Source organism: Hibiscus syriacus, unplaced genomic scaffold, assembly GCF_006381635.1.
Source record: "Hibiscus syriacus cultivar Baekdansim isolate YM2019G1 unplaced genomic scaffold, ASM638163v2 tig00000916_pilon, whole genome shotgun sequence".
Lineage (NCBI taxonomy): Eukaryota > Viridiplantae > Streptophyta > Magnoliopsida > Malvales > Malvaceae > Hibiscus > Hibiscus syriacus.
Window position 1 is genome coordinate 688740 of NW_024061833.1, and position 24156 is coordinate 712895.

A 24156-nucleotide genomic window follows, 5' to 3' on the forward strand; every position below is an offset into this window, starting at 1 on the left:
GCAAGAAATAAAATGTATGCTCGTTAGGCTCAAATCTCATAAGAAAAGTTTATATGCATTGAGTCAAGTTCATCTCTATCGACAAAAGCATGAAATATCAATACTCAACAAAAAATTCACCAACTATACCAATCACCAATCATGCAAATTAAATTCGATCAAAAACATGGTCATAATCCAAAAGGAAGCAAGAGTATAAAACGAAATTCAAGACTAGCAACCAATGATCCCAACATATCAACATTAGAATAACTCAATTTAAAACAATTAAACAAGTCAAGAAAAAATTGACACATGCTTATCCTCCCCCTCACTTATTTGGTTTTGTCCCAAAATGTATATCAAATTTAAAAACAAAGAAAGGGAAAAAGAATACTCCCCAATCTAGTGGCGACCACGGTCACGTCAAGATGAGCTGTTGTAGAGTAGAATGTTCTGTACTGCATTGTTCTGTTCGAATTTTTCTGCACAGTTCGAACCAAATCTGTTTTTTCTACACTGTTTTTTGCACTGCATTATTCGAATATGCTGTGTATTTTTCTGCATTGTTCGAAACAAATCAATTTTTTACACTGTTCTGTTCGAATTTTTCTGCACATTTCAAACCAAGTCATTTTTATGCACTATTTTTTTCTTAAATATTCGATCGAAATTCAGATATGTTCAGAGAAAAATAAAATAAAATTACTCAAAATAAAATAATAGAATGAAATAATGTTCGCTGAAAATAAAACAAAAATATAATGAAATGGGTTGCCTCCCATCAAGCGCTTTTGTTTAACGTCGTTAGCTCGACGACCTGATTTTTCAAAGCGTGGGTTCCTCTAAATTGATTTCTTCAATTAGACCAACCAGAGCATTTTCATAATATGGCTTCAATCTATAACCATTAACTTTAAATCGTACTCCTGAGTTATCTTCAATTTCAACAATACACTGAGGAAATACTTGAGTAATTGTAAATGGTCCGAGCCATTTTGATTTGAGTTTTCCTGCAAAAAGTTTAAATTTGGAGTTAAATAATAAAACCTTTTGGCCGACAGAAAAAGTTTTAAAAGAAATTATACTATTATGAAATTCTTTTGTTTATTCTTTAAATATCCGAGCATTATCATAGACATTTCTTCGGATTTCCTCAAGTTCTTGAATGTGTAACTTCCGAGCTTCACCAATTGCATCCATGTCCATGTTACATTGTTTAACGGCCCAATAAGCCCGATGTTCTAATTTGAAATGTAAATGGCATGGTTTACTGAAAACAAGTCGGTATGGTGACATCCCAATGGGACCTTTATAAGCAGTTCGATATGCCCAAAGTGCATCGATTAATTTTAAACTCCAATCCTTTCGGTCCGGTTTAACAATTTTCTCAAGAATTGTTTTAATGTCTCAATTTGATACTTCTGCCTGTCCATTTGTTTATGGATGGTAAGTGGTAGTAATTCTTTGAGTTACTCCAAATTTCTTCATTAGTGACTCGATTACTCGGTTGATGAAATGTGTTTCTCTGTCGCTTATTATAGCCCGTGGCGTGCCAAACCTAGAAAAAATATTTTTCAAAAAATTAACTATAGTTTTAGCATCATTATTCCGAGTGGATTTAGCTTCCACCCATTTAGAAACATAATCTATAGCTAAAATAATATAAGTATTTCCAAATGACGAAGTAAAAGGACCCATATAGTCGATTCCCCAAACATAAAAAATTTCACAAACTTATATAGAATTAAGTGACATTTCATTCCTATGACTTAAATTACCTGTATGTTGACATCTTTCACAAGTTTTACAAAATAGATAAGAATCCCGAAAGATGTTAGGCTAATAGAAACCGCATTCAAGAATTTTATGAGTTGTACGTTTTGGCCCAAAATGACCATCGCAAGAGTAAGAATGACAAAATTGTAAAATTGAGTTTACCTCACTTTCGACAATACATCGTCGAATTACCTGATCCGAGCAGTGCTTCCATAAATAAGGATCATCCCAAATATAGTATCGGGATTCTCTCTTAATTCGATTGATTTCAGTCGGCAAATCTAATGGTAACTTACATGTGGCTAAATAATTAACCTTGTCCACAAACCATGAGATTATGCTTTGCGCCACCATCAATTTTTCTTCAAGAAATTCTTCTCAAAGTGGTGGGTCAGATGTGGAAAGGGGAATTCGAATCAAGTGATCTGCAACCAGATTTTAACATCCCTTCTAGCTGCATGATCAGAAAAAAAAGTAATTTTAGTGCCAAGCAAATAGGATCTAAATTTTTCTAAAGCAAAAATTATAGCAAAAAGTTCTTTTTCCGTAGTCGAATAATTTTTCTGAGCCGAGTCCAAAGTTCGGGACGCATAAGCTATGATATGTGGCTCTTTTCCTATTTTTTGGTCGAGAACGACTCCAACGCTAGTGTCCGATGCGTCATACATAAGTTCAAAGGGATGATTCCAATCTGGCGGCTGAACAATTGGAGCTGAAATAAGCTTTTCCTTTAATGAATCGAAAGACTCCTTGCATCTTGAATTAAAGTCAAAGTCCTGATCCTTTTGAAGTAGATTGCATAAAGGTTGTGATATCTTCGAAAAGTCCTTAATAAACCTGCGGTAAAATCCTACATGGCCAAGAAAAGAACGAATTTCCCTCACAGTTGTGGGGAAGGAAGTAAGCGTATAACATATGTTTTAGCTTTATCAACCGCAATCCCTTTTGAGGAAACAATATGACCTAAAATTAACCCTATATCAACTGTAAAATGACATTTTTCATAGTTCAAAACAAGGTTATATTCTAAACATCTTTTAAGCACATTAGTTAAATTATCAAGAAATTCATTAAAAGAGTTACCATAAACCGTGAAGTCATACATAAAGACTTCATTGTCGTTCTCCACATAGTCAAAAAATATACTTAACATGCATATTTGGAAGGTGGTCGGTGCATTACAAAGACCAAAGGGCATTCGTCTATATGCAAATGTACCGAAGGGACAAGTAAAAGTCGTCTTTTCTTGGTCCTTGGGTGCTACTGGGATTTGGAAAAAAACTGAAAAACCATCAATGCAACAATAATGAGTTTTCCCAGCTAATCTTTCAATCATTTGGTCTATAAAATGAAGTGAAAAATGATCTTTTTGAGTAAGAGAGTTCAACTTCTTGTAATCAATACAAACTTGCCATCCATTTTGAACTCTTATTGGCACTAACCCCATTCTTAATTTTCGACTACTATGACTCCTGTTTTCTTGGGAACCTCATGAATCGGACTTACCCAATTACTATCCGAAATTGGATAGACTATGTCACCATCAAGGAGTTTCTGAATTTCTTTCTTTACTACTTCCATCATCGGTGGATTTAATCAGCTTTGTCCTTCACGTGATGGCATTGCTCCTTCTTCGACTTTGATTTTATACATGCAGGTCGAGGGACTTAATCCTTTAATGTCAGCAATGGTTCATCCTATGGCTTCTTTGTGAGAGCGCAACACTGCTACCAAAGCTTCCTCTTCTCCTTCAGATAATTTACTTGAGATAATCACTGGTATTGTTCCATTTTCTCCTAAAAAGGCATATTTCAAATGTTCCGGTAATTGCTTCAATCTACCTCAGGTGCCTGCAAAATAGAAGGTAAAATTTTAGTTTTAGAGGAAGATAAAGAAAAATCAGAATTAATTGAATGAATATTTTCAAACTCCCTTTCTTCCTCTTCGTGGCAAAGTTCAGGATCCTTGGAAAGATTATAAGAAATATTTGATTCAATATATTCATCAATTAAAGGATCTATAACATCAACAAAATTAATTCTTTCAACGTGATCAGGGCATTTCATTGCTTTATAAACATCAAATTCAACTATCTCACCATCAAATTCCATTGTCAGTTACCACTTCTAACATCGATCTTTGTATGTGTAGTGCTTAGGAAGGGTCCGCCTAAAAGTACCTCGGAATAAGTATCCGACCTATCATGTTCCATGTCAATGACATAGAAATCTGCAGGAAAAAATAATACATCGACCTTCACTAAGACATTTTCCATCATTCCCACTGGATAGATCACGGACCGATCAGCCAACTGTATGGTTACTCCCGTTTCCTTCAAAGGCTCGTTAATAATCATTTTATAAATAGATAATGGCATAACGTTGATTGAAGCTCCTAAGTCACATATTGCACGTTTAATTTTAAAATCACTTATTTTGCAAGGTATAACAAACATACCTTGATCCTTCATCTTTGGTGGGAGCTTTCGTTGAAAAATTGTAGAGTCATGTTCTCCTAAATTTACCTTTTCGTGCCCCATTAATTTCCTCTTTGTAGTGCAAAGTTCTTTTAAAAATCGAGCATACTTTGGTACTTGTCGAATTACTTCAAGAAGAGGTATGTTGACTTAAACTTTTTGGAACACCTCTAAGATCTCCTTTTCTTCAGCTCTTTTATCACGCTTCATCAATCTTGATGGGAAGGGTGGTGGCGTGATTTCATTAGAAGAAAGAGAAAGATGTGAGTCAGATGTACCTTATATTTCTGTAGGTGGCGTGTCCTCTTGTTCTTCCTGATGTGTGACTTTTTCTACTGGAACTTCGAGTGAGATAACTTTTTCACTTCGGAGTGTGATGACATTAACATTCATTCTCGGATTTAACTCCTTTTGAGAATGTGGTCTTCCTTGTGATTCCAATTTTCCCATAGTTTAAGCTAGTAAGCTTACTTGGTTATCTAACTCTTGAAGATGTGTTTCAGTTTGGCTTTGGGATTTTTCCTGGGATGCAATGAACTTTTCTTGTGAAATTGTTAACTTCCCTATGAGTTCCTCCAATGATGGTTTTTTCTTTTGTTGTTGAGGAGGATAAGTTGGTATTTGATTTGCTGCATAGCTGATGTTTGGGTGGTCTCACAATCCTCCTTCTTGTATCAGCGGGCAACAATCCCTTGGATTGTCTAGCTTTGTGCATATCCCTCATGCTCTTGTTGCTCCAGATTTTCCTTTAACAAGTGAATTAACTACTTCAGTTAATTTATCTAACTTATTTTCAAGAGAAAATATACTTATCTCGTGAACCCATCGGCTGGGTTCACTTGAAAACTATTGAGAGTTGGTTGCCATGGTTGAAATCAATTCCCTTATTATTGTTGGGTTCATGTTGACTAATGCTCCTCCACTGGCGGCATCCACCATTTTCATCTCCATTGGTAAAAGGCCTTCATAAAAGGATTGAAGTAATGTTTGCTCACTTAATCCGTGTTATGGACAATGTGCTCAAAGCTTTTTAAATCGCTCCCAATAGTCATAAAGACTTTTTTCTCTCTTTTGCTGAATGGAAAGAATGCTCATTCCCAACTCGCTTACTTTAGCTGCTGGAAAGAACTTGTCAAGAAAAATTCGATTCATGTCAGCCCATGAATTAACTGAATTTGGAGGTAAATAAAATAACCAATCTTTAGCAAATCGGCTAAAGAGAAAGAGAAAGCTCTCAATTTAATTTGATTATCGGTAACTCCTTATGGTTTCATGCTAGTGCAAACCATGTGGAATTCCAACAAGTGTTTGTACGGATCTTCAGTGGGAAAGCTGTGAAAAGTGGGAAAAAGATGAATAAGTCCCGTATTTAATTGAACGGAGTCCCTCCACTAGGAAAATTAATGCATAATGGCGTCTGAGTGACAGAAGCTGTGGTTTACTCTCGAATCGTTTGTTCTTCTTCTGCCAACGGAATGTTGTATACGTCTGCTTCAGTCTCCAGATTTGATTATGCTTCTAAACTCTGTTTTTGTTCTTCTTGTCTTTTTCTCTTTTCTCGAAGCGTTTGTACGTGGATTCTTCGTGCTCGTGCTTCGATCTCCAGATATAGATCTACTAATTCACCTATGTTTCTTTTAGTCATAAATAAAAAACTAGAAAAATAAATCAGTACTTACCGTTAGTATCCGGCAACGGCGCCAATTTGATAGTTGTCATTTTGATATCAAAATAATTCATGGCTTCTTAACAAATAAAAAGGAAATGGTAGTATAAAGAAGCAGGGTTGATCCATAGGGACTATGGTTTTTATGATTTAATAAAATTGTTTCTTGATTTTAGGAAAAGATATAATTCTAAGTAAAGTTGAAAATGTATAATAAAATAAATAATTATAAAAAGGGAAATATAATAAAATAATAAATATTAATATTAATAAATATAAAAGGGGGATTTTTAAAAATTATTTTTAAAATAAAAGATAAGAATTAAATAAAAAATAATTAAATAAACAAATTAAAGAGATTGAGATAAAGAGAAACTTATTGTGAAAGCAACCTCAGACTTCAGCTTTATCTCAAATTTCGTGGACCATTGAAACAGATTTTTACTTCAAGATTAACGTCAGCTTACAAGGACAATTCTTCGCTGCCAACTCGGATTGTGTCTTTTCAATAATAACTGATTCCGATCTCAGTTTCCTCTTAGCAAAATATTTTGCTAAGTGTGTTCTCGGAAAGTTTAATATGCTTCAATAAGCGAATCCTTCTTCAAACGTTAATCATATCAATATCCGGACCAATGTCGAAATCGTTTTGATTTGAAAAGTAAGTTCAGAAAACAGAGAGAAAATTCGAAGCGATTTAAGTACCTTACAATTCTCACGTTTAAAATTGAGCCTTCTCTTTAGCCTTCGACTTGAAAGAAAATTAGCTAAGCATGACCACATTTATACTTAGCATAATAGAAAAGTATACGAAAAATAAAGAGAAAGCTAGAGAGAAAAAGAAGATTTTATTCTCAGATGAGAGAGATATAATTCTATGCTTACCCTTAGAGGGTATTTATAGCCTTCAAATTCCTAAAAACAAGCTAAAACATCTTAAATCCTAATTAAAACACTTTAAACTATTTAAACTAAAATACCTAAAAAATAATATTTAAAATAATATTCTAAATCCTAATTAAATTACTAAAACCTATTTAAACCAAAATACCTAAAATAAAGATAAAATATAAAAATAATATCCTAAAACTTAATTAAAATACTAAAGCCTATTTAAACTAAAATACAAAGATAAAATATAATGTTTAAAATATTATCCTAAACTTGAGTTTAATTCAAATTCGAATTCCAACCAGCTTTGATTCCGAAAATAAAAAAACTGTAGAATTATGTCCTTTTTGTGCAATTTCTAGAATCTTACGTCTTGTACAGAAAATGAATTAAAGTGAACAAACAAGCAAAAAAATCAATGATTAAGGAGTAATTTAAAAGTAAAATATTAACTAAATTAATCACTTATCATATCGGTACCCCTTGGTATCGATACTGTTCTTCAGGTATCAATACCTCATGAATGCAATCCCTATTTTACTCTTTAAGTATCAGTACCCGATGAAGTAGTATCGATACCCATTACCCAAATTTCATCTTTTTAGCTCAAAACTTCACCCAAACTTACTTGTATCTTCTACCATAGCCTCTTTTTAGTCCTTGAAGCTTAATTACATTTATTCTAATCAACTTATTTCACTTTAACTCATCCTAACATCTCATATATAACTATTAAACTTAAATTCAAGAATCATACCAAATAATCAACATGTTCCAAATTCAGTTCTAACACTTAGAATTTCTTATTTCTGTTCACGACAAGTCAAATTTAACCTTAAAACTCATTTACTAACTTCTTTCCGTAATTTTTCTTAATCATCCCTTATAATAAATCTTCCATAACTTTCTTATCTTTAGTTTTCTATCTCCTTTTAAGTTTTCATAATCTTTCCTAATGCTCCATCAATCAAAACCATTCTTTTAATTACAAGAAACCCAGCTGAAAATCAAACTCACCTTAGACATGAAGAGCTCACGTTGAGAGGAAGAAGAATAAATAAGTTTCCAGACTTCTCTTTTTCTTCTTCTCTCATTCCCACATGTTTAATGCCTTATAAAGGAAAAATAAAAATCTTTTCTTTGAAATGACCAATTTACCCTTACTTCTTCACATATTTACTAACTCATCATTTACAAAATTTTCCCAAATAAGTCCCTGAAATTTTAAATCTTTTAAGATCATACTTCAAAGTTTCAAAACTTCTATTTTGGTCACCAGCCCTGATTTTAGGATGTTACATGTGTGGACATCATCAACAATGTCATCATTTGTGTCAAAACCAGTTGAGTCTTATTTCTATGTGGGTACAACTACTGTAGGGTCTTTACCCTTATCCACATATTTCAGAGTCTATCCTTTTCGAAACATCTTAAATTGTTAATGCAATTTTGTAGCATTTGATCGGAGCACCTGTATAGACCAAAATGCCCCACACATATAACAGTTCCACCTTCAAAATATTTTGCCTGGCATTTTGTGTCTTTTACATCTGAATTGTAGGATCTTTGCATTAGTAATCTCTTCTTCAAAGTGCTCTCTACATGAAGTTGAATGGTGGTGGAAAGAGATATCTTCTCGTTCATTTTTGTTGTGGCAACTTGTAATCATTTGGGAAGCAAATTCTTTGAAGAGGTCGGGGTCATCTAATGACAGTAGCCACGATTGTGTATGACCTTGTTCTTTCCCTGGCTAATTAAGTAAGGAAGCAAAACAACACTAACGAGAAAATTAACAATGTCAACATACCACAAAATTGCTGCGACAAATAATAATTTCTTATTAGGGAATTTTTCCTTAATCTCCATTTCATTCTTTAATTCTTTTATAATTTCTAGCCTAGAAAGATGGGCAGTTACTTGGGGTTTAGGATGAGTAAATTCAATAGAATCCAAAGGTTCAAATTTCATACCCGATCTAGCTATGGGTAAGCTAGATTGACTCATCTTCTTTGCAATATCCTCGAGTTCCTCTTTGTCTACTTCATCAAGCTTCAACTGATTATCAGTACATAAAAATTTGTTGTGACAAAATTATGCAGCTTTCCATTGGTTATCAACTCCTACTGATTGGGGCTTTTCTTTTGACGTGGTAAAATTTTTCTTGTCTTCATTGGCTGCACTCTTCGAACCCTCATCATTATTTTCCAGTGAATTTAAATCTTCTTGCATCTTCAAAACTTCATGCACAATCTTGTGATCAGGCTCTCCAAGTGTCTCCCCCCAAATTAGCATCTTTATAGAATTTGGTGTCAGTTCTTAAGGTGAATGTACCACAATGCTCCATGTCTTGAGCCTTAGTGACTTCAATATCACTAGGTAGATTACCCTGTGGGCTAGAATGTAATGTTGTGGCAATTTGGCCAACCTGACCCTCCAAGGCCCTCAAAGATGAGCTATGACTTTGAAGCAAAACTTCTTGGCTTTTTATAATGGTCGCGTTGTGGCCTCTAAAAACCTTGTGTTGGATGAAGATGTCACTCCCTCGTTAGAATTATGCCATGGCATATTTGTTTGAAAACCCTAGGAGTCACTGAAGTTCTGCTGCCTAGCAGACTGACTAACATTGTTGGTTCCTTGATTTCCCCAAGAGAAGTTTAGACGCTGACATCATCCAAGATTGTTAGAATAGGGGTTGTTTTTCCTCGATTATAGTTCTCTACATAGTTGATGGACTCCTGATTGGTCGGAAACTCCCTCTCATGATGATTGGCATGGCATAATAGACATGCTGAGTTGGATGCCTTCACTTCTTTCACCTCACTTGATTGTTGTAAATTCTTCAACATATTGATGATGATAGAAAGTTGGGCGGACACGAAATCCGCAATATCCAAATCAAATGTCCTAAGCGCTTTTTGCCCAGCTCTAAGCCTTGAAGATGAAAACTGATAATCATTGTTGGCAATCATATCCAGAATATCGAATGCCTCTATAGGTGATTTATCGAGCAATGTCCCATTTGTCGAGGCATATTGCACCATCCTCGTGGGTGCATTGACTCCATTGTAGAACATCACAACTTAAGTCTAGTCGTGGAATCCATGATTGGGGAACTTACGAAACAAACTTTTGTATCGGTCCCAACACTCATACATAGACTCTTTATCACATTGTTAAAAATATTCTATAATATTCCTAAGATGGTTGTTCATATTCGATGGATTATGCCATAGCAAAATATTTTGTACAAGTCTACCCAAGATCTTATCGAGCCAGAAGGAATTCCATTAAGCCATGCCCTGGCGTGATCTTTCAAAGAATATGGAAATAACTTCAATTTCAGCATATCTTCATGCACAACTTGTTGTCGAAAGGAGTCATAGACCTCCAAAAATGCCCAAACATGTCATCTTGCTTCCTCATGAGGAGCACCACCAAACTTTCCAATCAAGTCCAACATGTCAAACATAACCGGTTTGAGCTCGAAGTGGGCTGCCTGAATCTTAAGTGCCACAATTCTAGGATTTAGGTAGTCTAGGATAGGGTTTAAATGATCTCAAATAGTATGAGGCCTAGCTGCATTCCCAGTATTCGGAATTGCCTCGACATTTTGATCTTCCTCTTGAGCAATTCCTTGATTTCCAATTTGATACAACTTTGCTTGAGCATGCTGAGTACATAAAATAAAAACATGAAAAATACAAGGAAAATAGAAAGAAAAACTATACAAAAAATATGAACAAGTAAAATAAAAATTCTATGACAAAACTAATTAACTTCCAATTGTCAATCACCGGCAACAACGCCAAAAACTTTTCAGCGAATTGTGACAACTTAATATGGTCGCGAAATATGTGCAAGTATACACAATTGAACAAGTAATATAGTGATGAGTGAGTATCGTTTCCAAAGGGATTGATGAAAATTTATAAGTTCAGTCAAAGCAATTAACTACTTTACTTAAGTATAGTTAGTGATGGTATGTACAAATGAGAATGTTGTGGTAAAATGAAATGGATGTTGGTGGGAATGAAATGATAGTGTGATGTGGAAGCAAATAGAGATTTCTTGGCAAAATGGATGAAAATGTCGTGACAAATTAAATTGTGTTTAGTGCAATCAAATGAAAATGTAAAGGCAAAACAAAATGTAAACACTGGACTTGAATAAAATGACTTGACAATCATCACACAATAATCTACTATGTGAATGAATGATAGGAGTCACTTAGGAAACTTAAGTTTACTTCTCAAGATGGTCTTAATTTTATGTCTTATTTGCCCGATAGGTTTACTAATGGTGCCCTATGTTATCTCTAGTCAAGGGACTCGACAGGTTCAAGATGCCATGGAAAACCTATTGGCGTTAGCAAGTGTAGGGATCCTATAGGTCTATATAACAGGATATGTCACGACAATACCTCTTAGCGGTAGCACTAACATCTAACCTCTCAATCAAGCACTCCTCATTTTAGTCGATTGAAATCCTAGCCTTATGTCTAAGGTTGGATTAGGCCTAGTTACTACCTAGAACCCCTTGCTTATGCGGATCCTCCCTAGTTTCTCTCAAACACTAAGGACATGCTACTTAGTCATTCTCTCGAACACTAATCAATCTCCTAAGGAATGGCTACTATCATAGCTTCTATAACCTTAAGGCATTAAACATAATAAACAAAAAAAATAACAACATAAAAAATAACCATCCATTAAACTAAAACTTAAATATCCATAAGGAACTCCCACCAAATAAGAATATTTTATGGTGGGGTTCGAATGTTTCAATCACAAAGCAAGAAGTTAATTCGTTTCATGCAACCCAAATAAGATAAATGACAGTAAACAACAAAAGAATGGAGGAAAAGCCTTCGACGCGCGCTTTCGTAGCTCCTCTCAGCCACCATGAACTGCCCTACCTCGCTAGCTCCTTTCTGACGTATAGCTCGCCACTCCCTTGAGCTTGCTAATGGATGGATGCCACGAAAAAAGTGATTGATGGAAAAAATGAGGAACTTTTTTCTTCCATTCACCTCTTCACTCTTTTCTCAAAATTCAAGTCCCTTAATATTGTGCCTTCATCTCCAATTTATAGTGGGAAATAAAGCTAGGGTTTTATGTCAAAATTCCTAAGATACCCTAGGTTGGTTCCGTTCATATGACGGGTGATGCAGAAGTGGCAATGGTTCCCCTAGGCAAGCTGGCAGTGATCCATCCTAGGAGGCTAGCAGCTAGGCATATTGCAGATATCAGCCGACCAAGGTGGCAGATGTTCCCTTCTAGGTGTCTGGCAGCTGAAGACACGTGAAGGCAAGGACATCTAGCTCTTAAAAATATAATCTTTCATCTTTTCTTCTTCCAAAATGCCATCTTATTTGGCATTTGCATTCTGCTCAATAGTCTCATCATGTCACGACAATTCCCTTTTTGCTCATTCTTACTCCCAAATGTTGTACATCATCAAACAAAACACCTTCCTCATAACACAACACCGATTTCAAAATAAAATGCCATGACAAAATATATTTCCACCACTTACAACTATATGCTCCTAAATGCATCTATATGATCCTATATGAGCTCTTAGAAAGTCAATAACTTAAGTGAAAAGACACTAAATATAGACTTTTTATGGATTTATCACTAGTCCACAAACTTTTTCTTCGTGAGGAAGATGAATTAGCAGGTGCACCATAATTGTGAAGAATGAATGTGAAAATATCTTCTCTAAGTTGCATCAAGTTAAGGCGGCTCAATCTTATAGTTTCTCAAGTTATTCAACCATCAGAACTTTACCATAGACAACTTCATTGTATTAGAAAGTTCAATGTCACATTACTCGACATGCAACCACGTAAAGTTACTGGCAGTAAATCTTGCATTAATATGTGATAATCATGTAACTTTAAAGAATAAAGTCTTCGATCTTTAACACTGACACATCGATATATATTTGATGCATACCCATATGGGACCTTTATATCCTTCAACACCATGCAAAACACTTCTTTTTCTTTCTTCGACATCGCAAAAATAGAAGGCGACAAGAAATATTTTCTATTAGGATGTAATTGCAGATAAAGATCATGTCGAATTTCAATGTCGACTAAGTCAAGTCGACTCTTTAGATTATCTTTAGATTTTCTGTAGACATTGAGAATTGTACCGATAATATTCTCACAAACATTCTTCTCAATATGCATTGCATCAAGATTATGTCTCAAAATATGATCCTTCTAATAAGGCAACTCGAAGAAAATACTCCATTTTTTTCATAAATCTACCTCATTTAGTTAATCATCTTCATCATCATCACTCTGTTGGTCAATATCACAATCATACACCTACTTTGCCTTTTTCTTTGATTGTTTATTTGGTGATTGATTAATCTTTCCATAAGTAAACTTGATATGTTTCAACATGGAGAAGATATCAGACTCGATTATTTGCTTAGGAGCTTTTCGAAACTCTTCAATACCATCAAACATATTCTTTTAACTTCTAAATCTATGAATTTCAGCTAACCACCGACGATGTTGTAACATCCTCAATACAAGGTTAGTGACCAAATTGTAAAATTTCAGAATTTGGTGATTAAAGTAGAATAGTTGAATAGTTCAATGACTAATTTGGGAATATTTCTTGAAAGTTGTTAGTAATTATTCAAGGAATTAAAGGGCAAAATGGTTATTTGACAAGAAAGATATTTCCCCCCTTTATATGAATGATTCACGTGGGGGAAAGAGAGTTATCTTCTTCCTCTTGCTTTCTTCTTCCTCTTGTATCTCCAAGCTCAAATGTAAGATTTATTTGTTGTTGATTATTAGCTAAAATTTAATCTGGGTTTTGATCATTAGATGATAACTAAGCTTAAGGAAAGCTTAAGTTATCTTAAAATCAAAAGATAAAGGAGTTAGGGAAGATTAAAGATTTAGAGTTCTTCAGTGAAATCTTGAAATAGAGTTGATAAGTTGAATTTGAAGTTAAATTTGACTTGTCATCGCTTAATTAAGAAGTATTAAGTGTTAGAATTGGATTTGAAACATGTTGAAAATTGGGTATGATTCTTGAAGTTCATAAAGAGGAGAAGATTTTGAGGTTTAATATGATATAAATGAATATAAATTGGTTTAAGTAAGTGTATTTGAGTTAATAATATGAAAGGGAATGAAACATGAAGTATTGAAGTTGAAAATAGTGAATTTTTGTATTTGAACAGTGATTTCTGGGCAAAAATTTATAGATTTCAATAAGGGTACCGATACCCCCTAAAGGAAAAATAGAATTTTGGTTCATTAGACTAGCTTAAGTTATTAACATCAAGTTATAAGGTTTAGGCTTCTGATAATTGTCTTGAAAATTATATTTATGTAGATACATAGCCTAAACAAGTTCTGAAACAATAAAAAATTTAGGATAAGTCAAAGCAAGCAAGGCTAAGGTGAGTGCAATTTAATTTGTACTTAGGTTATTGAACAAACATTGGCTTGCGATGAGCCAGTGATGGAGTTATTGTGGTAAGAAATGACTCTTAAAATGTTATTCGATTTGTGATTGATATGGTATAAAAAGAAAATTAATGATGATAAAATGAGAAATGATAAGCATGTTAATGATTTTATGTTACATGGTATGTTCATGTATTTATATGTTACAGAGAAGAAAATATATACTTTGGTATGATAAGGTAGTATCAAATGTTCATGCATTATAGAAGTTACAGTTAACATATAATTATGTTTTATATGTCTCACTAAGTCTATGACTTAGCGTGTGATTGTTTCACACGTAGGTTTCGAGAAGAGGAAGATTGATAAAAGTTATGCAAGACAGGTCAGTTCCTCTTTTCTAAAGATCAGATCAGAAAATATTAAATAGTATGTATTTTGTAATAATGATAGTGGTTGGCATGTAATAAAGATTTGAATTCGATATGTTTTTGTTGGTTTGTAAAATCATATGATTGAGTTTTGTAATGTTTTAAATGTGTATATGTAAATGGAAATTTTATACGAATAAAAACTTAGATTTTTATGAATTTATACGTATTTTGTCGAAGTTATTGTAGCATTACTATAGAAGGGTATTGGTACTTGTAGCAAGGGTATCAATACCCCTGAAGCAATCTGGAAATTTTTTAAAATTCGGTATTGTTCATAGTATTGTTCATTACTGTTCACGGTACTGTTCACAGAACGGTGGCTAGCGATGGTCGATGGTGGCCATCGGCACCGATGAAAGACGGTCGGCCTAGTGGTCAGTTTCCCTCTGGTGAGGGAGTTAGAGATAATACATAGTTTCTCTCTCTTTTAAAAAGATAAGGAATTTGAGGAAAAAAGAAGCCTTGGCCATTTAAGGCCGGATTTGGGGCATTTATACCCCTCTATAAACGACGTCGTTTTAGGGAAGGATATCTGTGTAATTAAAGAATGAGCAAATCATTTCCACGGTCCCTCAAAATTTGTAACTTTACGATTTAGTCGCTAAAATTAATTTATATGTATTTTAATTTAGATCTCTGATTTTATTTTATTTTTATTTTAGTCATTGCTTCTATTTATGCGCATTTTTGGTAAATCTATGATTTGGTCCTTAGATTTTAATATTTAATATTTTAATCCCTAGTAGTTATTATGGCTAAATTACAATTCTAGTACCTCTAATATGCATTATTTTTAATTATAACTATGAATTTTGCTTATTTTACAATTTAATCCTTAATTTTAATATTAATTTGGGAATAATATTATTTTATTTTCCTATATCAGTAATTAAAATATTTTTGGTATATTTTGAGTAGCTTCACGAACATAACTCGACACATATAAAATAAGTTGATTAATGGTAATACAATTTCGTTTTAAAATTAACTTGATATGGTTGTCTTAACTAATAGGAAAGTCAATTTCAACAATTTTAAAATAATAATGTGTTCCGATTAAGTGAAACTTTAAAATTTAATTACACCTAAAATATGGGAATGAAAGTAAAATAATATATTCAGTTATTTAAAACTTTGAGAAAAGATTGTTAGAACTTATCTAAGATCCGATCTCAATATCTTTAAATAATCGAATATTTTTATTCTTTCTAAAAGGATTGGTAATTTTAAATTTAATCTATTTTTGTGCATTTGAATATTATAATAAAGCTGTAACATTTAATTAACTGATCGTCTCAAGGTATGAGTGGTCACTTCTTCTCGATAGGAAATAATTTAATATCATTAGGTTTTGTTATAAATTTATATAATTTTTTCTTATGGGATCATAAATTAGATTAAATTCAAAAATATGAGTTTTGTTGAAAAGATAAATAATTAATGAACAATGTACCAATTTTGGGCGTTGTGGGGGTGCTAATCATTCTCCACACGTAACCGACTCCCGAACTCATTTTCTGGTGTGCAGACATCTTTTGTGTTATTTTAATAATTTTTAAAATAAATTTTATTAAAATAAACTAGTGTTTTAGGTGTCCAATCACACCTTAAACAAAGATTGGTTGCGACTCCCTAAATTGTGTTTTATCTTATTTGAGAAGAAAAATCCAACTTTTTCGAAAACGAGATTTTAAAAATAAACCCAACATTTATTTTCACCAAGGAAGATCGTTTCGACATAAACATTTCTCCTATAAACTCTAATAACTGCGTAAAAGAGTTGTCAGTCCACCCTCCTACGCATTTTAAGTGGAAAAGACGAATGCAGAAAGAGAGCTTTGAATATTTTCATCGCTCATAAAGTTGTTCATTCATTTTATTAAGCAACTTGTAAAACTTTGTCGCTTATCCATTTGGCTCTTCAGCACATCCACTTCTTCGTATCTCAGTGAAATCCTTAACATCATTGTCACATTCATTTTCTCTAACAAATTGATGATGATTGTGCATATTAAATGCATCATGCAACATACCTTCCATGTCATCTTCTCTAACAGATCGATGGTGAGAATTAGAAGGATAAGTTGAATAACTCGTGGAAGAAGATCTATGAGATGTAAACTCTCCATGAAATATCCATTTTCTATAGCCCCGAACAAAGCTAAAAATAAACTAGATGCTTGTAGACAACTTCACGAATGTGTTAAATAATGTTAGCACACTTCTTACAAGGGAAAACAATCATATTCTCTTCGCTTGCATTCATAAAATCTATATTTAGAAAAGTTTCGACTCCATTTTGATATTCGTCGCTTACCCTTGACAAATCCATCCAACTCTTATCCATTTCGTATTTTTGGAATATCAATTTCAAATGTTAATTGCTAATATTATAGAAAAGTCACTACAGCAAAACTGTACATTTGCGGCGTTTTTTTTACCTATAGCGGGGTTTTTAAGCGCCGCAAAACACACCTGCGGCGCTATGACAAACGCCGCAAAAAGCGCCGCTGCAAATAGCGTCGCTAAAGTTCGCGGCGTTTGGTAACAAAAAACGCCGCAATAGGTAACGATATATAGCGGCGTTTGTCCAAGAAACGCCGTAATAGGTATTGATATTTGGCGGCATTTTTCCAACAAACGCCGCAATAGGTGTTGAGATTTAGCGGCGTTTTCCCCACAAACGCCGCAATAGGTGTTGAGATTTATCGGCATTTTTTCCACAAACGCCGCAATAGGTCTTGAGATTTAGCGGCGTTTTTCCCACAAACACCGTAAAAGATCTGGTATATAGCGGCGTTTTTTAGAGCAAACGTCGCAAAATGTCATATCTATAGCGGCGTTTTAAGATACAAACGCCGCTAATTACCTCTCTATAACTAAAAGAAATTGATTTTGCAAATTAAAACTAATTTGTCAAATTTTGTTTTCTACTCTTTTATTACCCAAATTTAACCTGTAGCATTTTCCAATAAACTTGACATCCATAACAACAAACTTAAAATCCATAACAAGAAAAATGAAATCCATAATAATAAATCAAAGTTTACATTAACGTAAAATATAATGTAGTTCAACATTATTAACTATAATAAACAATAATATCTAAGATATTTTGTTTCTAATCTTACACATTCTTCAAAACTCTTCGTCACAATGAGGCGCTTAAATTCAAAGAGATAAATCCAGTTTATATGGGAAAACAATGATGCAGAGCTAGTATCGTCCTGTCATTTCTTGCACAGATATTTTGCTTCATGAGGTCTTACTCCAATTGGCATGCCACTTGAAAAGGCCCCATCCATGGCAATGCAAACCCGATCTCTAGTTTCATATCCAAATAAATCATCAGTTTATATGAAAATCCATTATATCTTACGTTAAAAAAGTTAACAACACATTTCTGCATGGTCAGTCCCAGCAGTCAACAACTCTATGGCATGGGCAACCTTCATGATGATAAGCAAAATATAGAGATAGATCTTAATAATTGTCCAGAAACATCCAAGCTTGAATTTCATGATAACTTCTAACAGCTTATCGGACCAAACATATTTTAAATCAATAGTACCCAGAAAAAGGCTCCAAAACTGCATTCCTAACAAACAGAAAGATATAAAGATGGAAATATGACAGCTTACCAAGGACCAAATCCTTTCAAGCATTCTGCTAAAACAACCTGAGAACAGACAAAAGCACAATCTAACTTAAAGATAAGGAAGCAAAAAGAGAATTTAACGGAGATTGTAAATTAATATTTTATCCTCATTTGTCACCTCAGTATTTTCCCCAAGAATTTTAATTATAAGCCCCATCAACTTATGTGCAGAGGCCATTGGTTTCAATTGAATGCTTTTCTGTGCCAAACTGTACATGCTTTCTAACCCCTAACAGAAGAAAATAAATAAACGAGATATGTAATACAAGGAAAGTACATACCACTGTGAATGGCCTGATGTATAACAAGTGAGAAATATACAATTCTATCCAATGGCATGTTGCAGAGCAGAGACTATTAGCATTACCCAACATTATTTGTAACATACTTCTCAAACCCTGATGAGTCTACTGGTGAGCACACTGAAACCAGAACACCTTCAGAAAAGTGAATAGGTGAAAAGCTTGACGGATGGAAATGCAAAGAATATATGGAACTACTTAGTTGAAACAACCAAAAACAGAACTAGCATAATAACAACAATCGTTTCCAAGTTAAAACACATTTTAGTCAAATAACTGAACAAAGACTTGCACGAACCTCTTAACTATTAAAATGTTTCAATGAAACTAAAGGTAAATAGAGCTACATCTTTTGGATGCAATGCATAATAATTAATCTCTTACCAACCTCGCGATTGCTGAGTTGATCTAATTGATAAGATCCATGCAAGCTCAACATTTTAACTTGCATGTGAAAATATAAAACTGCATCCAATCATAAAATTCCACTAAAAAAAAGAACCTAACATGCTTTCATAATTTTATTAAGCTATAAAACCACATTGTCTGTCAGACATATACCACGATATCTAGCCAACCCACAGCAAGTGTTGATGACATAACTTCCCAGTATTTGGGATTATTCTCCACAACCTACATTCAATAAACTGATTAAATAACACCATCTTAGATGAATACAAAAGATTACAAATCAGTCAAACAACTCACAAGCATAAACTCTAGAACTGTGTTAGTACCATACAAAGAAGTTAACTTCATAAGGAAAATAGAAGGTTAATTATTTCAGGACCTGCAAGTTTACAAGTTCTTTTTGAAAATCAACAAGCTTTGCGTGCACTATTGGGTATGTTCCTAAGAAAAGGCTGTCGTATCACACTTTTTTCTAGTATTTAGAAGCTGTGAAACAACTTCAGATGGTGTAATTAAGTCCCGATTTTGGAGCAACAAATTAACTGCTTGTTTACAATCTACAATCATCAACGGGACAACCTGCACCATACACATAGTATTTCTGGTATTAAAATTCATTGTTAATAAAATTCATTATTTTCCTACCCTCCGGGGAACGCAGATAAGCTGATTTCAACATATCATACACCAGATAAGCTGTTAATAGAGTGAACCCTCCTGGCCCAGTTGAAGCTACACCAGTCTTTCCAGCAATCCAATTGCTTGGCATATTTTGATTTGTGAAACCAGGACCAGTTGCAGCAGTGGGCATAGATTGATGTGAAAGGGAAGTCATACCAGTGGGCATAGATTGATGCAAAAGGGAAGTCATACCAGCAGGCATAGCTTGAGGTTGACCAACTGTACTACCTCCCCTAGAAAACTCGGGAGCTACAATACCTTGAGGACGCAGGGCAGGTGTAGTAGGCATGATTTGCGGGGGTCTCATTGACAGGTTTTGTTGAGAAGGTAACTGCTGCTGGCCCATACCAGCATTTGGAGCTCCTGGTCGTCTGAACCCAGGACTTGAAGAAGATGTTGGCATAGCTGCACCCATCTGTGGAGTGGATGTAGAAGGAAAATTAATTTGTGGCGCTGGAATTTTTACTGCAGCAGGACCGAATAATGCTGCCTTGACAATGTCTGGTGTTAATTCATGCCTTTGTGCTACAGTCACAAGCTTGAGAGCATTAAAAAACTCCGGCTTACTTAGGGAACCACTATGGCTTTGATCAGCATATGTCCATATCTGAAATCATTGGATAAAACAATATGAATGAACCCATAATATTAAACTCCTTGCTTTAATAAATTAATACAAAAAAGGGGTATAGGGTACATGAATCACTATAGAGCATGTATAACAGCTAGATGTGTACTAATCCAACACAAAAATCTAGAAATTAAAATTTCCAATCCCTAAACTATGCCATTCACTGTGTGAAAATCCATCATCAACCACCAAATGCGACAGAAAGTACAGCAAGGCTGAAGGCATTGCATCTGTTATTTCATCAGAATTAAAAATGATTCTTCACTTTTTTTTCTATTCTTTCAAACTATAAATGTACTGGTCTACAAACCACCGACTTGTAGCCTCTCCTTTCTTGTATGCAAGTTTTGTTTAACAGGCAGTACATTAATAAAATCTAGAACAAACTGACGGTCACTGGTTTAGCGGCTAGCAAAGGAAAGTTTAAACATTTAAAGCATCCATAAGAAACATAGTCACAAAACAACTAGAAAAAGTTCCTATAACGAATGAATTATGTTCTATTGTCAATTGCAACTTCAGCCAGCAAGACATGTATCTCAGTACAATCGAAACCTTATCCATTTGAAAAATTATTGATGTAGTAACTAGTAAAAGGAACAAATTCCACATAAGCAATGGACAAGTTGGTCAAGAGAAATCTGAAGAAACAGACTGATAATTGTACAAGAGAAAAACAGCTACAAAATGTTTACGTTTATTGAGAAATTTCACCATGTTACAATCAAATGCAATCTAACCTAAATTCGGTAAGTTCCCAGAAATCTCGATTCTAATAGAAAATGAAACGTGAGAGAGAGAGAGAGAGAGAGAGGTAAAGGGACCTGAGCGAGGACTTGTTTGGACAAACTGGATCCTTGAAAGAAAGAAACAGCCTCAGCTCAACTAATTCTGCCATCCCCATCTAAATCTGCTTTCCTGAAGTAAGATCCGAATTGATCCTGATTTTGCCCCGCCATCTCAACGCCCCAAAACAAAGAATCGAAGCAGATTCCGAACTAATCGTATAACTTTCCCAGATCAAGCTAGAACAATAAAATCCAGGATCAGATAACAAACTTGAGTACATGGGGAAACAATTGAATCAAAAAATAGGAAATACATTTCGAACACAAAATTCAAAAAGTGTATAGAATCAAACGGAGAGTGAAGATGAGATGGGATTCACGGTGTTTTGGTGGTTAGATCGAGGAGAGGTAAGGAAATAGAAACAAACGCGAGCCGTTTTCCTGGAAGAAGAAAAATCTCTAAAAGGGGAAACGAAGTCGAGAAAGGAAGAGGGAAAACAAGGGTCGATGAACAGACCACCAGCGACGATGTAGGTGGTGACGGATTCGAATGGCAACGGGGAGCATTTTTTTTCGATGAAATTAGGTTTAGAATGATATTTGAATGGGGAAATGCTCGCGCAGGATTTAAGTAACAATTGCGGCGTTTGTAATACAAACGCAGCTAGAGTTATACTCTATTGGGGCATTTTTTTAATAAACGCAGCTAATGTCCATATATATGTGTTTGTGTCTAGAAATGCCGTAATAATTCAAATATATTGCGGCGTTTGGTAAAAAATGCCTTTATATAGTACACCTATTGCGGCGATTATTATAAACGCCATTAATAAACAATTTTTGCGACGTTTTTATTTAAAAACGCCAATAAAATACAAATATTTTACGGCGTTTGTTATAAGAACGCGACTATATAATACACCTATTGTGGCGTTTGTAAAAAAACGCCGCTATTATACTACTCATTAGCGGCGTTTATATCTAAAAACGCCGCAAAATGTGTAATATATAGCGGCGTTTTTTTATACAAACGCCGCTAAATACCTTTATTTATATAAGATTAACATATTTTAAATATTTAATTTCTTCTATACATAACCTAAAGTTACAACCATACATTTTAATTAAGACAAAAGTACATATGCATAAACTACTTAACAACAAAATACATTATAATTTAGAAACATTAAAGTACTTATGCATAAACAGTCTTCACCATACATTATAATTTAGAAACATTAAAGTACTTATGCATAAACAGTCTTCAACATACATTATAATTTAGAAACATTAAAGTACTTATTCATAAACTGTCTTCACCATATTGTTCAGTATAATTTAGTCTTCATTGCTCCTTCGTGGGGAAAGGACGTAGGAAAGTTGTTTTCCTTGTTTGACGATGCATCGTTAAGTTTTTCCTCCGTGTAAATTCTATATGGAGAAACTCTTCATCCATTTCACCAAATAAATCTCCTACCTCCGGTTCACCAAGAAGACTCCTTGCGCGCTTCAGTGCTTCACTTGAAACAGATAACGACCCTCCACCTACAGTATAAAACTTGATTGGAGGTGCTTAGGAATTGAATCAAACATTAAAATATATTTAAACAGATGATATAAACGCTTACTTGGAGTAACAGTAGAGGTAACATCGTCTTCATTGAGGATCGATACTGCTTTTGCAATTGAAGATTCTTTCAACGCCACAGAGTTACCAAATTCGTTTCTAAACATAGGGTATTTATCCATTTCTCTATCATCATTCTCAATAAGCTTCGAAGATCCTACATGCGTACGATCTATGAAATTTGAGTGACCGTACAAAAAGGGAAATATAGCGGCATAAAGATTCATAGAATTTTACCTTCAAGTAGGAGATCGGCCATGGAAGGGTATGGAGCAATATGAGTTCCTGTCGAGTCATCATCGAGTTTCGACGGCGAAACCGGACCGATATCCTCCCAGCGATAATTTGATCCATCGTCAGAGCAAAGACGCCACGTAGACATTCCGACGATAATTTCTCTTACTCAAGGAAAGACATGTTCTTTTTTTCTCAAATATGTTAGCTGTTAGCTTTCTGGGTTTTCCCCATTTTCAGAATACCAACCAAAACAAAATTGAAAAAGATCATTAGTGATAAGAGGGATCAAACCGTGGAATTGTGTTATAGTTCGTCGGTGAGAGGGCCGATTTGGTCGTCGGGATAGACAAAAGACGACGTCGCTTGGAATCGTGTGAGGGTCGTTGTTGTACCAGAGAAGAAACTATGAGGGAAGAAGAGTTGAAATGATTTTAGGGTTTGGGTGAAAGAAAAGGGAGGACAATATATTTAACATTTTGCGGCGTTTTTAACAAATGCCATTATATCACATGTTTTTTACGGCGTTTATACAAAAAACGCCGCTATTTTACCACTCTATTGCGGCGTTTTTTGTATAAACGCCGCTAAATGTTAAATATATTGCGGCATTTTAGCTAAAACGCCGCTACATGTCTATTATATTGCGGCGTTTTTACTATAAACGCCGCTACATGTCTACTATATTGCGGCGTTTTTACTATAAACGCCGCTATTGTTTAACCTTTCTGTGGCGTTTGTCTAAAAACGAAGCAAAAACTATTATTAATTACGGCGTTTGTTGAAAAAATGCCACTATATACCATCCTATGGCGGCGTTTTTAACAAAAACGCCGCTATATTTATACTCTATTACAGCGTTTTCACAAAAAACGCCGCTAAAGTCTCAATTTGTGGCGTTTGGATTGAAAACGCTGCTATATGTAATACTTTTGTGGCGTTTTATCAATAAACGCCGCTAAAAACGCCGCTACATAACAGTTTTGCTGTAGTGAGTGTGCAACTAAATATAATCATTACAATTCAATTTGAGTTATTATCATCAATTAATTACATTAATCTTATATTCATTATTTTTAACTATATAGTCTTTCCATCTCAATCTGTCAATGTAAGATCTCAATAAAATCTTATTTTCAGCACTTAAGTTTTCAA

The 24156-nt window shown here is 34.3% G+C and overlaps 1 long non-coding RNA gene across 1 annotated transcript; it reads right to left on the bottom strand.

Moving 5' to 3' along the window:
* Positions 1 to 17953: 17953 nt before the first annotated feature.
* Positions 17954 to 19467, bottom strand: LOC120116509. The gene is made up of 3 exons (XR_005515556.1): positions 19420 to 19467; positions 19191 to 19262; positions 17954 to 17993 (listed from the first exon to the last, which is right to left on the bottom strand). It is a non-coding gene; the product is annotated as an uncharacterized LOC120116509 (long non-coding RNA).
* Between the last annotated feature and the right edge of the window lie 4689 nt (positions 19468 to 24156).